This window comes from Squalius cephalus (assembly GCF_949319135.1).
Source record: "Squalius cephalus genome assembly, chromosome: 5".
NCBI lineage: Eukaryota > Metazoa > Chordata > Actinopteri > Cypriniformes > Leuciscidae > Squalius > Squalius cephalus.
The window spans coordinates 32,078,444-32,097,075 of NC_137126.1; the positions used below are offsets into that span (position 1 = coordinate 32,078,444).

The window sequence follows — 18,632 nt, forward strand, 5'->3', positions numbered from 1 at the left end:
AGTTACATATTAGAACACACTAGTAAATAAACAGTATGTAGTTGAAAGCATATGTCCTGTGAAGCAAATGGTACAGATGTGTCATTGAGGTGCAAATGACTCTCTCTCTCCAGACAGAACCATCCTGTGCCTGGAGTGTCCCAACAGTCCTCAATCAGCATATTGATGAAATCCCTGCACTAGATAGGCATTAGCATACTCTGATTATGAAGGCCATTGTGCCACGTTTAATTCACATGTAGGCCAATACCTTTAAAAGGCTTTTTGAAGTACTAGGGCAGTAAAGAGTTCTGCCCATATTTGCACAGCCCTACAGTATTATCACTTATCGCTTAATTAACTTTGTTACCATGTTAGTGCACTGAATGCATGTAAATGCAAGAAATTTATCTGACACCACTTGTGAAAATGTTTCAGTTTTGCCGTTTTTTCATTTAATACAGGACCACCCTTTTAATACTTTTTTTTAATTACTAGCATGACAATTGAAAAATTTGTTCTTAATATTTTTTTCTCCCCTTTTGCTTAAATAACAGCGGCACTTGAGCTGCATGATCTCCACATGTTTGTGTCAGACCTGATGATTACGTTCTCCAGCATGAATTAAGTTTATCTGAGATAATCCGCATCTTGGGCTCAAAAACAAGAACATCTGGCTGTCTATAAAAAGTCACATGATCAATGTCACATTCGGTTATTTGTGACCTAGTGAAGAAGACCATTTTTTTCTACAAGTTCTAAAGGACTGTATGCAGTGGTGGAATGTAACAAAGTACAAATACTACATTTTTCACGTATCTGTACTTTACTTCAATAGAATCAATAGTGCCTACTTGACCTTTACTTTGTTACTTTTTGCAGCAATTATTATACTTTCTACTCCACTACATTTCTACAACGTTTCGTTACATTTTCTAATATTTTTTCCCCCCTGCCAAAACAGGGATTGAAAAAAATCTCCATGTTTTCGTGCTGATGCGGTGGTGAGCGTTCATGTAACATGTAAGAGTGCCGCTGCCAATAATGCACCTAAAAGCTGTCACAAAGAACCGGCAAAAGTAATGATTATGAATATGTAAAATATAGTAAGGAGACATTTTAATTGTTTATTAATAAACAAGTGTTTTCTGTGTCAGTGTCGGCTGCAAAGATGAAGTTGACGATGCTGACTCGCGATCTTCGCAGTAGTGAACGCACCAGAGAGAAATGCACATTTTATACGGATTACATAAGCAGAGAGCAGTCTGTTTTCTTTCTTTTGGATTGCTCTGTTTTAAAGTAAACATTTCAAGCTTTCTATATATATATATTTCTCAGGTCTGTGAGGCAAGTAGGCTACCTTATACGCTGAGTTTAATGAATATTATGAATATTTAAATGAATATGAATATTCTAATAAAATGAATATTTTATGTTCTGTGGAGAGCCAACCCTTCTTCATCCGGTGGGTAGTATTAATTTTAGTTTGCACAGTGTAATTCACAGAATTACTAAAAAAGTATTTTGCCACCTAAAATTTAAAGATTCTTTTTGTGTCACGTCTGCATGTAGCCTATTTCCCTCATATTAAATATAAAACGCATGTGTCTGTAGAATGATATTTTTCTAATGTCTGGACTCCTTTATTAAGGGAGTATGGATATATAAACAGTTTCAATATGTATTGTATGCATTTTCTGAGAATTTATATTTCAAGTTTTTACTGCAAATGTCACGTCCATAACGCTGGGATTGCCCAATTTTAAAGAATTTATCCTCAACTAGTTTTGTGGTGTAGGTCTATGTATTGTATAATGTTAACTTCGAATAAGGGGTGTGTCACGATTCTGCCTTCTCACACCACGACACTTGGTTCGTGGATCTGAGTGTCGCGATTTCGGTTTCATATTGCATATTGTTACAGCCCTAATTATTAGAATATAGACATTAAGAGAATAAATTGTTATGCAAGTACTTTTACTTTTAATACTTATAGTACATTTAAAATCAGGTACTTTTTACTTTTTACTGAAGTAGGGTTTTCATTGTGGTACTTCTACTTTTACTGAAGTAAATATGTCTCTGGTTATTTGTACTTTTACTTAGGCTAAGTACTGAGATTCAGTACTTCGTCCACCACTGACTGTATGTAGTATGTAGTAAGGTGTAAGTGAGAACTGATTCAAATAAGGATAAACAAAGATGATAGCTTTAAGCAATCAGATTATAAGTGATGTCAAACAATTATATGCAAAGGTTACAAAAATAAACCCTAATAAACTGTTCAAAAATAAACTGCTCAAACACCATTTTTCCACTCGACATCTAATGTAATGGAAGCCCATATCGTAATTTATTCAAATATTTGTACAGATAGCATTATTGTCTTTCATTTCCCCACTAATTTGTTTGGCGGATGTAATGCTAAGATAAGCTTCCTCCATCCGTTCTGTTGACAATTTTCCGGTTTACAGTTTGTTACAGTGTTCCAGAATATCATGCCTTAAACAAGTTGGCACTATAGCATTTTTTCCAGTAACATATTAACCATACCATAACCATACACAGTGACAAGATCAAGTTTGTCAACCCTTTAAAAAAATCTGCATTTCCGTACAAATTTCTCATAAAATGTTGTCAGATTTTAATTTAACTCACAATTATTATAGTTAAACACAATCTGACATAACTAATCACATACAAACAGTACTTTTCACATTTTCATTGAATACATAAGTATTCACAGTGCAGGGTGGAGAATGTAAGTTAACCCTTGAATTTAGTCACTTCTTCTAGGTCCTCCTTTATAGCAGCAAAACCTCCACTAAACATTTCCTTTAGCTGCTTATAACACTTAAAATTTCTGACCAATTTTCGACTCCACAAATCTTTTTGAGATTATCTGTATTTCTGGGCTGTTTTCATAGCACTGCACTGCTCTCTTTAGGTCTCAACATCTGAATTAGGCTGAGGAAAAAAAATTATAGAGATGCACCGATATGAAATTTCTCAGCGATAGCCAATTATTCAGAATGATATCGGCCGATGCCGATATACCTACCGATAGTTTGTTTTTCTTAAAGCTACACTGTGTGATTTTTACCCCCATCTAGCGGTGAAATTGTATATGACTACCCAGTGAATATTAGCTTCTGTTCCTCTCAATTCCGAGGGCGTTTTAACTCCTACGGTGGCCGTATTATTCCAAGATTAACATGGCTTCCAGTTATCGACTTCGTCCATGACAATAATAAACAATACGTCTAAAATGAATAAAACTACAGGACAGATGTCAGGAGGTAAACGTCACCCTTGGAATCGGCTATCCCAGCATAATCAGATTAGGCTAACGTTACAATGTGTTCAAAGTAAAAGCAATTAAAAATAACTAAAATTTACAGTGTCCTTTTTTTTATATAGCTTAAAAAATTGCGCCTTTAAAACTATTCATCACCTGTGATCCGTCGCAGCACAGATTTATGTTACAAGGTAAACAAAACTTTTTCACCATTGACGCCAGGATGAAGTTATTCGGAGGTCGTTCTGGCGTTATGCACAACCATGCTATGGTTAGACAAGCAACTATAAATTTACACAAATGAATTACAACAGGCTGAATTACCTGTCGAGAAGAAAGCAGGCAACCTCGGTGTCCGTTTTAAAATCTTCTCCTCATGAGCTGTTTCCATCTGGGAAAAGTTACTCCAATATTGACTATGGTCTTGCTGATTTGCCTGTCGCGTTGACGTTTTAATTCTCTCTTTCAAATGTGAGTACGCACGCACACACACACATGATACCACACTATCTTTCAAATCTGCCGGCACTCGAGAGCTTGCGAGTAATCTCCCCCTCGCATTCGTCACGGTGTCACTGAGTGAAAAACGCAAAAGGCGAAGCTTGAATTTACAGGCATGTCCCTCTTTGGCTAATGTAGTTTCAAGATGGAGGGGCAACATGGCGACCGGCATTCGAACCCCTCACCCGTATGTACTTTCAATGGCAGATTATAAACTTAAGAGAATACTTTATTACTTGAAAGAAGTAAATATACATTAATGAGCACATACATTTTTGAAAGAACTAAGTGTTTTTTGCTAAGAATCAACTAAAAAAGTTACACAGTGTAGCTTTAAGGATAAAAAATCTCTCCCAAATAATGATGCAAACTATAAAGAGAACCCTCTCATTTGGTACACTATAATATTAGAGGTTAAAATTAACAACAGAGCTATATTCAACTGCTATTTATTTCCAGATATAATATTTACACTCAAATAAAAGCTTAAATGTTTGTATACTCGGTGACACATAAGGTAGTTTTCATAAGCACTTGTCTTCAAGCACTTGTCTTCAAGTTTATTCAAACATATAATTAACAGTAAATAAAGCTTCTCTCTATTTTTTTTTAAATCTAACTAACAAACGGATGACTTTCCTGAGGTAAATGCAATATTGTTCACCATCTGCTTTAATGGCATCTTTCCACGGTTGAAACACTGACTGAGTGATTAGGCTACATGAGATATGATACGGATTTCAGTAAGTTGTACTGCATCTTTCTAGCCTGGATGCCAGCCGAACTTGGCCCCGCCCACAACATTTTTAGGTCGGGAAGTTCTATTCTGACTAGAATCTGAGTATGACGACGTCAGGCTAGTATCTTTCAACTTACCTTCTGATAATCATACACGTTTTTCTAGATATAATATATTAAAGTAGAAGAAAAGACACTGCTGCTTGAACTGAGGCACCACAGCGATCTGTCACGTCACATTTAAAAGCGTCAAAACGCCATTTATTGTTTGAATTTTGTGATAAAATGGACAGAATTTGAAAGATGACACTTTGTTTTGTTTTTAGAAGTTTTTAGAAAAAAAAACAAAAAACAGTTATTGGCAATTATTGGATGAGAGGCGCGCTACAAATAATGTTAAGTGTAGGGAAAAGGTGCAGATCTGGCAACCCTGGCTTGAACTACGGGTGATTCATAGGGTCAAATAGAGCCTGCTTTTATGTAGCTGTTTTTAGCTGTTAATGCGTTATTGTTGCATTAACTTGCCTTAACTAAATCAACACGAGAGATTTTCTTCGCACACAGTGTTATTTATAGTCGGTCATGTTTTACCGCACCCTTTTGATTGACAGGAACTGGCACTGCTCATCGTCTGTTTTTAAGCGCCAATGGCCGATAGTGAAAATAATTGCTTTTATCGGCCGATACCTATTGTTGGCCGATACATAGGTGCATCTCTAAAATTTTACTTTAAAAAGGTCTACTTGTGTGTTAATGGTGTTTTTTTTTTTTTTTGTTTTTTTTGCATCACCCAGCCTCTATAAAGCTTTTAAGTCATGAACTGCTGTCCTGACATTATCCTGTCTAATGCCTTGATGCACTTCTGAGTTCATGGTTCCTTCAACGATTGCGAAGTGTCCAGGCTCTGAGGCAGCAGCACTAAACCATGATGCACCTTCCACCATACTTCACAGTTGGGATGAGGTTTTGATGGTGTGCAGTGTCCTTTTTTTCCACTGACCAAACACTGTGTATTTTTGAACATTTTGACTCCACTGTCCATAAAATGTTTTTCTCAGAAGTATTTTGGAACAATCAGGTGATCATTTGAAAACATGAGACATGAGACATGCCTCTATATATTCCAATTCAAAACAAGGTCCATGCACAGCCTAGGTGCAGATAGATAGCAGGAATGGATTTAAATGACAAAAATAAGAACACTCTACTGCACACTGTTGACTTTACTCTTTTATTTTTTTATAAATAAAAGAGTAAAATCAACAGTGTTTGGTAGAGTTATTATTTATGCCACTATATCAGTTAATTCTGCACTGTAAACCCTAACGCTCAAAATAATTAATTGGTTTGAGTAGGGCCAACTTAAATTATACAAATTAGTTCAATCAAATTAACTTTAATATTTAGTATTTAGAACTTTCTTTTTCTTTTGATTTTACAAAACTGTCCCATTTTAAGTAAGTTTAGATTTAATTGTCTTGAGTTCTATGAAATTGTTTCTTTTAATTTAGACAAACTTCAATTTAACTGAAACTGGGCTGGGATTTCTATTTCCCAGCATGCTTTGTCATGACACTTAAAAGGGAGAGTAAATGCTAAAATTAAGTGGTTTTTTTTGCCAGATTAATGTTAACTGGGAGATTTAGTAGTGTTTAATGTTTTGTTTTGCTAGTTTAGAAGAGTTTATGGTATTTGGGTTTTTGGGGGGTTACCATCATGGTGACGAGTGGAGCATGAGCTTGGTTTGAAAACATTGTTAAATATTTTTAATTGCTGTACTCATTCATCAAGTGCTATGTTATCCTAATGCCATCAAAGCATTGGGTCATCAATTAGCAAGGTAGCTTTTTTTTAATTAGCTGGTTAAAGTTAGCCAAGTTTCCACTACTAAAAGTATTTAAACTGAGATTACATGATAATTTTAAGTTGTGTGTGAATAAGCTTACTCAAGTATTTCAAGTTCAGAGCAATTAAAATGTATGATTACAAAATAAAAATCTGCAAGTTCTGCTTACTTAAACGTTACATTTCTTACCTTAAAAAATTTGATGTAACTGATTACCTCAAATTATTTGAGTTTTGCCAACTTATTCAGGTTTAAAGTGTGTGTATATATTGGCAGTAGTGGTTACATGTTGTCCTTTCATGAACACCATTCGAGTTCAGTGCAAAGAGTTGTGTATGTATTTTTCTTGAGCATTTACTAAGATAACCTGTGGAAATTGTTTGCCTCAAATTTCTCAAGCAAATTAGCTCATCATTTTTGAGTTGATAAAACTTGCTACAACTTTGTATTAGGTAACTTGTGTAATTGTATAGGTTACCAGAAAACGTAAGTGTAGCTAATTCAGTTTTACAAGTTCAGCCAACTTAGAGATTTAAGTTAAGTTTAGTGCACAGAACTCAAACATAACAGTTATCTTAACAAGTCTGCTTGTTCACATTACTAGAACATGTTTTAAAAAGGATTGTTGGCACAACAATAGGACATTTTATTTTGTTCTATAAAACAATTTTACAAAGTCATTACCTTTAAGGCATGCTATCATATCAACAATTTAACACAGTAAGAAAAATTGCACATATTGCACTCAGAAAATAAATACAATAAATATATATATATATATATATATATATATATATATATATGTCCCTTTTCTGACATCTTGTAAATCTAGATTTGCTTGGCCACACACAAAGCAGTGAGGAACTGCAATTTTCAGTGTTAAAATAAAGAACTCACAAAGGTTCTCTATAAAGGGACAGTTCACCAAAAAATTAAAATTAGCCCATTACTCACCCTGAAGCCATCCTAGGTGTATATGACATTATTCTTTCAGACGAATACAATCACAGTTATTTAAAAAAAATGTCCTGTCTCCTCCAAGCTTTATAATGAGAGTGAATGGCTTGAGAAAATTTGAAACCCCAAAAAGTGCATCCATCTATTATAAAAGTAATCCATATGGCTCTGCGGGGGTTAATAAAGGCCTTCTGAAGTGAAGCCATGTGTTTGTGTAAGAAAAATATCCATATTTAAAACTTTATAAACTACTGTATAATCACTAGCTTCCGACAGAAGGCCGTACGCATCGATTTACGGTGGAAGACTAACCCATGACCCGACAAACAACTTGAGGGTGAGTAAATTATGGGCTAACTTTCATTTTTGGGTGAACTTATCTTTTAAGTGGTTTAGTCTCTAAGACTCCCCAAAAATGTAAATTCTGTCATCATTTACTCAAGGGTGACGTTCCTCGTTGAACAATACGCTGTTCAAAACTCAGACTTTTGTTCATCTTAGGAACACAAATGAAGAGATTTTTAATCAAACCTGAGATTCTTTTCCATTGAATGTCTATTCACAAAAAACTCTTGACACTTCAAACTTTCATTAAGAGATCATAAAATAAATCCATATGAAATGAGCAGTTTAATCTTAGTCTAATGAAGCGACATACTTTATATGATAACCACGACATCAGTGAACATAAACAGAAGCTTAAATGTACTTGCTTGATGCGCATAAGCAAACCTCATTGGTTCTTAAGGAAGCTCAAAAGTGCTGAGTAACACACAAGAATGAACCTCATTGGTTCTCACGCATCAAGCAAGCATGCTTCAACTTCTGTTTATACCAAAACTGAATGCTGTAAACATTACATGCTAATCAATGTCTCTTCTAAATCTTCAGAAGATTTGGATTAAAGAACTTCTTTTATATGGATTTATTTTATTACCTCTTTATGAATGTTTTGAAGCATCAGAGTATTGGGTGAATAAACTTTCAATGGAGGAACAGAAATCTCTCAGATGTTTTGGATTGTGTTCCAAAGTTCAAAAGTCTCACGGGTTTGAGATGACATGAGGGTGAGTTAGTGACGACAATTTATCATTTTTGGGTGATCTTACCCTTTAACTTTGTAAAGCAAACTGCAAGTTTTCGAATAGGAAATATATCCTTCAGTAGTGCATCCTTCAGCATTTTCTAAATGATTACAGTTTTTCTTAATTGCTAAAACAATAAACCTCATTCTCTGAACCAAATTCTCAATAGTCTAAACCAATTTGTCGAATAAATCACTCTTTCTGTAAAACATTAAACAGGTAGTTAAAACACTGTTTGCAGATCTCATGCACTCTTTGGATCTGCTTTAGGGTTTTTCCCTTTGCCTGCAGAGATGACATTGTCTGAGATGTGGAGAAACTCCTCCAGTGGGACCAACATGAAGACATGATGCAGAAGCAGAATAAAATCTCTCTCACTGACCTTGATTTTGCAGTTGCACAACTCGGAGTGTACTTTACTGTAACATGCTTTTCATTTAGAGTTTTTTTACTGTAACCTTTTTGGCTTTTGCAGTTGGGTCACTGTATTTTCACAGTATGCAAGTGCTGAATATACAGACTTTCAATAGGCCTACTATTCAATATTCAGTACAATACTATACAGTGGATACAGTATACAATTTATTCACCTTACTACTGTAAGTTGTCATTACTATACTTTTTTACGTAATTGCAAAATTTGTTTACTTTGTTATTTGACGTACTATGACGTACGTAAAAAGTGATTCTGACGAATGGGGATATCTACCAAAACGCCACTGCTGCTTGCCCTTCCAGCGCTCCGCTTGAGCCTCCTGGCCTGACCGCAATGTTGGGCAGAATGTAGGAGCTCTAAACAGAGAAGGTCAGTCACTGCAAGACCCACTCAGTGTGACTTATTATATAACGCTGGGAAAGAGTGCCCTTGGGGAAGGGAACGCTGCGGAAGTCACATCCTACCCCGGAGGGAGGCGCTGTGACGATTACACATATGGACTAGCCAAGCAGGGTAGTACAACATATGGCAGTCTCTGGGGTGGTTCCAGCCTAGTTATAGGGGGGAACGAACACCAGCAGAGACGACAGAGCAGGCTCTGTCAAGGGAAAGACACGGGCTCGTCTGCAGAGGAGCTGATTGTGGAGGAATACAAGTATGGGGTCTACGCAGGGACCGCTACATAAGGACATCCAGCCTAGCACAGGTTCCACAATGCATACAAGTGTAGGCCTGGCGTCAGATGCTCCACAACGTCTGACTGCCGCAGGGGGGACGGAGAAACTCAAAAGGGTTAACCATTTCTGGGGAACATTACTGGAGCAAATAGACGCACATATCCGGCCCAGCGGGGCGGGAGTGGCGTTTGCAAGCCGACACTAAGAATGGGTCCTTCACGCTACTGGCCACTGGGGGCGAGTATACAGGAAGAGACTGGCTCTACACGGAGGCTATAGAATGAGGCTAGAGGAGGTGGTCTCGTCGGGGAACGCTCACTGTAATCCTCAGATCACCAATGCTATTAGCCAAAGTAGCCCTTTTCTGGTGGCCACCAGAAGAGGAACTAGATCGGGGAATAGGTAAGGGGACTCGTTTGAGGCACTTGAGTCTTGACAACCCACGCTGTCAGCCGGCAGCTCGACGGCACACAGCACGCTGAGCGGCTCAACCCCTTACGAGAAAGGGGAGACGAACAACATGCCGACGTGGTCATGCTCTCATGAGAGAACATTAACCACCCACAAGCGCAGTCTCAACACGCTTAAGCCCAGGCATGTGAAACAGTGATCGTGGCCGTCATATGAGGATAGGAAACTGCTCTCTCTGGTGCTGAAGCATCCAGGGATGACCGGGGTTACACAAACAGGACGATAGTGCAAACCTGACGTGAGCACTCACTTTCTCATTGAAGGAGCAACATTCTGAGCTGTGAAAACAGCTGTTTTACTCTCTTAGTTAAAACACTCTCAGATAAGATTACAGAGCAGGAACAGCTTTCACCATCTGGCTACGAAGCGAAAAGACAAGGATGTGATGCACCTGCCGCTCATTATATGCTTGCGCCGCGATGCACAGCAGCTGGTACAATTATCACATGCCAATGTGCATTGGCTCGTTTAGTTACACTCGAAGTAGATAGGCTCTCGAGCGAGATCCCCATTTGTCAGAATCACTTTTTAGGTACGTCATAGTGAGCTGACGAAGGGGAACTGAGGGTTTTATTAATGCTCTTCAGTAAAATGAAAAAAATTAATTTGCCTATTCTTTTCCTCAAAAAAAACGATAGCACACACACTGTGAGAATGTAGTTTATAAGTAGCTCACCATAATTTACCTAATCTCGCTGCCACAACTCAAGCACAATCTGATGTTCAGTTCCTTTGGAAGTGCACTTCCGCAATGGGCTGGGGTGTTTAGGCACATAATATCTTGAAGATTTTAATAATGGGATAGGGGAAATTAAAAACAAACAAACAAACAAAAAATGTGTCATATCCAAACAGTTATTGGCCTACGTCCATATTGCGCATTCACAGAGACTCTCAATACGTTGAAGAAATTAGGAGTAGCAGAACACATTAATGTTTTTGTCATATTACCGAAAGTAAATATATAAAGCTATGAATCTATGAATATAAATGATGATTGTGAAGGACTGGATTGTGTAGCAGCAACAGCTTGTGAGCGTGCCAAAAAGCTGAAATCTTATTGGCCATTTATTTGACAACATGAAGAAAAAGATTCAGAACAGTAAATATAGAATTATTAACAACCATTTCAAAATGTATTCGCACTAAAATTGTATTCACTGTTTTTTGTGACAATTCTTTGCACCAGATAACACCATAACAGTGTGAACAGACTTTTAGTCCAACACTATATGCTCTTAAGGTCTGTTTTATTTAGATGAACTATTGCATCCACCTGAAAGTTCACATAACACAGTCTAATTAAGTAAAATCAACAAATTTGTCATAATGAGTTAAGTTTACATGCTTTTCTTAAGTAGATTCAGTGATTACTTTTTACAGTAGCCTCTTTTTGCCTAAATATTTTAAGATCCTGTGAAGGCTTTAGGGTTGGAAGTATGATTCATTATAACTAATCTTGCTTGAGAAGAATGGATTTGATACAAAAAGAAGGAAAAGGAAATTCTGGGTCGGAGTTTATTTCCCTGGACAAGTGTGACTCAAGTTAAACAGAAACTTTGAGAAAACCTCTAATGTTGTGTATTTTCAGTACAGCTTATGAAAATGAATGTGCTGCCAAAATCAGCTAAAAGCTGCTATCTGAGCCTGAGTCATAAGTGATAAGCAATTTATATTAAAGAGCACATTCTTTCAGTTGAAAATCATTAAAAGGAATCATATACAGGCAGTTCAGATTTGATCCATTTAGAGGGCAATTTGTATTGAAATGTTTTAAAAGTAATAATACAGACATGAAACGTCTGAATTTAACCTAACAACCTAATATTTTTGTTTGACTTTCTCGGTTTGTGTAAATTCACTTGGGGTTCAGAGTATTTATTTATTTATTTTCCACATGTCTAGTACAAACATGTGGTTTTGTTTCATTAATGCAGTGCATACTTTTTTCTTAATTTACCCTGAAAGAATGAAAGTGAAATGTGACAACATGCCCCATAGGTGGGGCACATTGTAACATGACCATATGACAGCTTAAAATGTTATCTGATCTAATTAAAAAAAAAAAGACAAACTAAAATATTTTGGCAATAAAATACAATTATAAAATGTTTCATATAAAATAATGGCATTTTTTTAATAATTAATTTTTGAGTTTGCCAACAAACACATCACAAAACACAACTATACAGCATAGTTCAAAACATAATAATAATTTCTGAACATTGACTCTCAGTCTTTATTCGCCTTTTTCTCATGGTTTCTCAATAGAATTAATAAAAGTATAGAATAGCATAGTTCTAATAGGGGTACACTGTAAAGCAGTGTTACAACATGCCCCATCTGTGCAACTGGTATTTAAACTCGACCAGTGTCTTCTGCTGGTTAAATCAACCTTAAAGAACTATCTCAACTGTTAAATAACAGATATAAGATTAAAATAATATCAGATTATAGAAGTGACATTTTTGACAAATTTATTCTATGACCAGTACAGTTTTTTGTCTCATCTTAGTCTCCACCATGATACAGGGCCGATGGCTCCAGCTACTTATTTATTATTATTATTTATTGAACTGTTGTAAATCAATATCACATTTGCACTAATGCTATTCGGGACAAAAACAGCACTCGTGTGATATTGCTTAACTATATCATATGATATAAAAACTATATCACCAATCAACTGTATGAAATGTAAGATGAACTACTTATGTCTGGGGCGGGCAGGTGTGTTTATAATTTTATGTTTCCGTAGCTAATTAAATTTTTTAAATATTGCTAAGACACATTTCTTGAAGCCTTCACCCATTTTCTCACAACATTAAACCCAAAAGCAAATCTTCAAACTACATTCACAAAACCCCTGACTCTTCTGGTAAAATCAAACAATCGGCTCAAACCATTCACCTGTACTCAAAATTAAACATGCTTTCAGATCATACACACAGCCAGTCAATATATAGCCACTACAGATCATTCATTATAAAAAAAAAAATAATAATAATTAAATAAAAATGCAGAACACACACAGAACAGAGCATTTAGTTACAGAAAACAGTAATAAAGTAAACAAAATTTGCAATTACATTAAATAGTAATCACAACTATGAATATCTTGTATACTGTATGACTGTGGCAATTATAGTATTTTATTGAATATTGTATAGTATTGAATGTCTGTATTGTCACGGTGTGGGTTTTGTGTCTTGTTCATGTCTGTCATGTGTTCCCCTGTCCTTTCATGTTTAGCTGTCTCCCGTTATGTTGATTAGTCTTCCCAGGTGTCTCTGATTAGCCACGCCCCCTTGTTATCTTGTTTAGCTTGTTTGCCTTTGTATTTAAGCCCTGTGTCTAGTTCAGTCTTTGGGGGAGTTCTTGATGTTATGTTGCCCGTCCCAAGTTTATTCTTAGTCTTTGTCATAATTCAAGTTTATTTAATAAAACACTGCTGCATTTGGATCCTGCTTCCTGCTCTGCATCATAACATGTATACTGTATTTAGTACTTGCATACTGTAAAAAATACAGTAGTTCAACTGCAAAAGCCCAAAGGGTCAAAGAAAGCTCAAAAAGGAAAAGCATGTTAAGGTACACTCAAAGTTGCGCAACGACAAAATCAAAGTCAATGAGAGATTCATTCAACGTCTTCGTGTTGGGTCTGGCATGAGGACTTTGCCTGGCAAGAGACAACATTGTGATGTGGACAAAGGAAAAATCCCTCTGGTATGCCTGATTGAGTCTTGACAACACTCCACACCTTGTTCTTTCTCATCCTCTTCTTCCTTGTCCACCACCTCTTACATAAACTCTCCCTGTTCTACCTCTCAGATGGCTTATTAGAAACAAGTGTGAACAAATTTGAGCCGTTTTGTGTAAACGATGATAACTGAGTTGTAATTGTTCAACTTTTGCCACTTGTACTTACTGTTTTGCAACACAAGTGCATGCATCACAGTGCAAAATGTGTTTAGAGTTTTGAAAAAAAAGAGTGCATGGGATTTGCAATTGGTGTCTAACTGCTTGAAACTGTTTAAGGTTTTGTAGAAAGAGGGATTTATTTGACAAATGGGTTTAGGCTATTGAGAATTTGGTCAGAGAATGGGGTTTAGCATCTTAGCAGTTGTGAAAAAATGCACCGTAATTAAATGAACAAGTTACTGTAAATCGACAGCCCTAGTTTTTCAAAATAATTCCAGTACAGTCAACTTATTTGCAGGCATATTTGTCAACCGCTGGGAATTTATTTCACAAACACAAGTCTGATGATTGTAATTTTCTTCTATTAAATACAGATAAGACTGACATATTACTTATTGAACCAAAAACCTGTACACAGAATCTCTTAAATACAACTTGCATTTAAAAAGACGGACTGTAACTTCATCCTCCTCAGTTTAAAAGACCTGAGTCTTATATTAGACAGCAATTTGTCTTTCGAAAATCATATTTCATATTTTACAAAAGCCTTCTTCCACCTCAGAAACATTGCTAAGCTCTGGAACATGCTATCTGTTCCTGATGCAGAAAAGTTAGTTCATGCATTAATGACCTCTAGACTAGATTACTGTAATGCATTACTAGCTGTCAATAAACATGCTACAAATGCAGCTGCTAGAGTTCTAACTAAGTCAAGAAAATAAGATCATATAACACCAATTTTATCATCTCTACACTGGCTACCTATTAAGTTCAATATCAATTACAAAGTATTGCTACTGACCTATAAGGCCTAAACGGTTTAGCTCCTGTGTACAATATATAACTGATCTTCTATCGCCTTACAATCCATAATGCTCTTTAAGGTCATAAAACTCTGGGCTTCTGGTAGTACCTAGAATATCTAAGTCCACTAAAGGAGGGAGAACGTTTTCACATTTGGCTCCTAAACTCTGGAATAGCCTTCCTGATGATGTTCAGGGCTCAGACTCGCTCTCCCAGTTTTAATCTAGATTAAAGACGCATCTCTTTAGCCAAGCTTTCACATAATGCATCTCATAACCTTATACTCCAGTTATATCAGAAATGCACATGATTATCTTTGCTTAATGTTATGAACAGCAGCTACGCTAATTATTTTCTATTTGCTTTTCTGTTTTATCTCGGGATGCCCATCCTGAGGTAACTAGAGAGTACGTCAGCTCCAGTTTGGATCCAACCTCTTATGAAAACTTCAGATGCCCCAACACCTACAGTATGAAGAGACAGTGCCAACTAAACTCCTGCGAGGACTTCAGATGAAGCAAGCTCTGAATCAACATGCACCAAAGCTATATTTCCTAATAATTTATTAACACACATGTATTCATTACTTCATTGAGCTCATTGTTTCTGCTTTAAATTAATACATTGTTTAAATGAATACATTATTAGCTAACAGTGTGATTTGTTTATGTACATTTCTGAAATACATAACTTGGACTCAAGTCACTTCTAATAACAGATCACTCTAAATTGTAATGTAGACATGCATTTTCTGTAAAGCTGCTTTAAAACAATATGTATTGTGAAAAGCGCTATGCAAATAAATGTGAATTGAATTGATGAGTGAATAGCATTAAACATAGACACAGTGAATAGCATGTAGACACAGATGCCACAATGTTCAAGAATAGCCTCTGTCTCTGAGCTGTGTGTCAGATGAACTGCTGTCTGCCATCCAGCATAATCTTTTTTATATGCAGAAGTTCTGTGGTTACACACTGGTGAATTTCTGGCCCAGAGCTTCAAATTTAGATTTACATGTCTAAGAACTTCATTATCATTACAAGCACCCAGTCCAGCCTGGTTTTATCCTGTATCTTGGTCTTCACAAGATAAAAAAAAAAAAATTCCTAAAAGGTTTTGACCTGTCAAATAGAATACTTAGTATTAAGTATTCTTTGTTCAATGCTAAACAGTCAGTCAAAACATCTTAAAGCAGACATGAAGACTGATTCTCTTAACACAAACTCTTTATTCATGCAGTACAGAGAGAATCCTGATTCCAGTTATGGAGACATACAGGGAATCAGGAGCTACTGGAACTGCCCTGACCTAAACTAAAGTGAAAGTGTTTCTTGTAGTCATTGTTTTTGCATTGTACATATGTATGTTTTAAATTGTTAAAAGTAATGAACTGGTGTTTTGAAACAAATTCACAAACAAATATTTATTTGAATTTAAATACAAAACCACATATATATGAGTAAACCACACAAAAATATATTAATTTGCCACCTAGAGGTAAATGTAATAAACAGGATGGGTTCCAACTTAAAAAAGTTATTAAAAAAATGAACAAATCTGATTTTTAAAATCAAATGACGACAAAAGTCTGTTCATGAATAAGTTCATGCACATTCAAAAAGTTTTAACATAAAACATGCACATAGTTTAGCTACCAACATTTTAGTTCAATTTGGCTGGCACAACAACAGTTAATTATTCACTACTGCTTCTTTTGTGGATAGTACATATATGTGTAGTCATGTTATTTAATAACAATTTTTAGCATTATGGATCAGAGAAAACCTCTGAAACTAGAAAATTAATTAAAGTGGTTATACATTCCCATATCTATACATACCTAAATAACAGGTCATTAAAAATCAAGCATACCTGCTTAAAACAAACCTCAAATGCGCATTAATGCAATCAGGTAGTAAAACCTTTTTTAAAAAGCCAATGCTAGAGGTAAGTGACTTCCAAGTGACTGTTTCTAACCCAGTTGACAAACTTGCAACTTTTCTTGTTAAGTTTCACCCTGAGACTAGTGTCAGCTTCAAGCATGATAACTCGATTTAAAGTGATTGACTGCAGCCAATAATCTCTACATAACATAGTCTCTTTACCACTTATAACCTCTCTCTCTTTTTCATAGTTGCTATGCTTCTGTGAGACACTGACCTCTAAAGTCAAAAACTCTGAATCTGAATGAGGCTTACACTGATTATCGGGTACACGGTAAGAGATCCTTAGATTGATCAAGTAGAGACCCTTTGTGAAGACGTGGAGGACTGTTTGGTTTTCCAGCTTGAAATTTTGGGAGTCATTGCCATCATTGATGATATTCCACTTGATGGGCTGTTCTTCCGAACAAGCACCAAAACTGGCACCAAACTGGTTTCTAGCTGATTTAAGAGAGAAAACAAGGCAGGACTTTACAAAACACCAATCTCTGTAAATTTGATCCTAGGTCATAAAACATTTTTCCAACAGTATTTCTGAATACATACAGACTTAATAACGCTTATACTAATTACAAAGTATTTGTATAAATTGTTTCTTAAGCTTAATAAGTGGACCATGTTGAAGAAGCCAATATACAGGATTGCATATGCATAAGCTATATCAAGTGGCATTACTCAATGGTATAATCAAATAATTTACCACTATTAAACGTACTTTCAAGATGTACAGAGTGTCTTACTGGTGGTCCTTCAGTTTTCAAAGCTTCTGAATGGGCACCTGAAAATGCACCCTGAGGAAAAACAGAAAAGCAGCTATTTGACTTACATGCAGAGACAGTTTTCAACGTCTCCCCTTTTAATTACATCTGAATGATAGTGGCTGTTAACAACAAAATAATCAAAATCGTGTAATTTGGTCTTGTATATTACCTTAGTAGTTTGTTGGTTAAACTGTAGCCACAGCAAAGTCGCCAGGAACGTTGCGAGCAGCACCGCAGTGGCCAAGCGCAGTCGTGTCTCCTGACGCTTCATGGTTTGACAATGCCGCATCAAAACCTGCATCATCTGTCCCTGATCCTCACCTAACTCAAACATCTCGACTCGAGCCATGTGCAAGGATAATGCAACCACGTTACTTTGTCAGGCTGTCAATGGCCCTCTTATATATAGTCACGCTCTTCAGTTCAGATCACGTACGTTCAGCACAGACCGCCCTTGTCTTTCCTCCAGTCAGGATACAGTTACTCATAGCGTGTCTGCATGCGTAGACGTGTTGGACATCTGGATGCAGTTCAAGTTAGTCAACGCAATGAGCCGGACTCCCAGAGGAAAGTGGTTTTCCTCAAAGGTTTCTTCTTCACAGTTAGAGAGGATGATTCTCTGTTGTTTTGTCATTTCTATGAACATTGTCCCTGATAGGCTATTCTTATGAAACAGAGGTTCCTAAAGTCGTGGTCACTAGTTGTTTTATGGGAGAAAAACTATGCGAAGATTCATTACAAATTCTCATTAAAAAAGGTGAGATAATGTGCTTGTAATCAGGTTGATCAAACAGGTGTAGGATCAATATGCAAAGTTTATTTAAAAATGATAAATCCAGACAAACTTCCAAATGATTAGTCAATTAGTTGTTTTTAATCAGAGGTCAGATAAAAAAACATATTTACACACTTTCAACAGACATTAAATGCTTACAAACACATTTAACACAGAGAACAAATGTCCATATAAAATGACTTTTTTAAATGCTTTGAAATGTAATGCATTTTACTTGCCCAAACTGCACTTTATTTTATGTTAAAGTCTGCATTGCTGAAAACACAGAGACTGTGATCTATAGTACTGAATTGTGGGGTTAGACTGTTAAAATCCAGAAGGAATTGAATTACATCACTTGAATAGCTATTATTAGTGATATTTATTTTATAACTAATATTTATGATGATTATTAGTGATACAACATTTGAGTTATGC

The 18,632-nt window shown here is 36.1% G+C and overlaps 1 long non-coding RNA gene across 1 annotated transcript; it reads right to left on the reverse strand.

The window, feature by feature from the left end:
- Positions 1-15,925: 15,925 nt before the first annotated feature.
- On the reverse strand, positions 15,926-17,842 carry LOC307159608. The gene is made up of 3 exons (XR_013821419.1): positions 17,589-17,842; positions 17,374-17,449; positions 15,926-17,099 (listed from the first exon to the last, which is right to left on the reverse strand). It is a non-coding gene; the product is annotated as an uncharacterized lncRNA (long non-coding RNA).
- Positions 17,843-18,632: the final 790 nt, after the last annotated feature.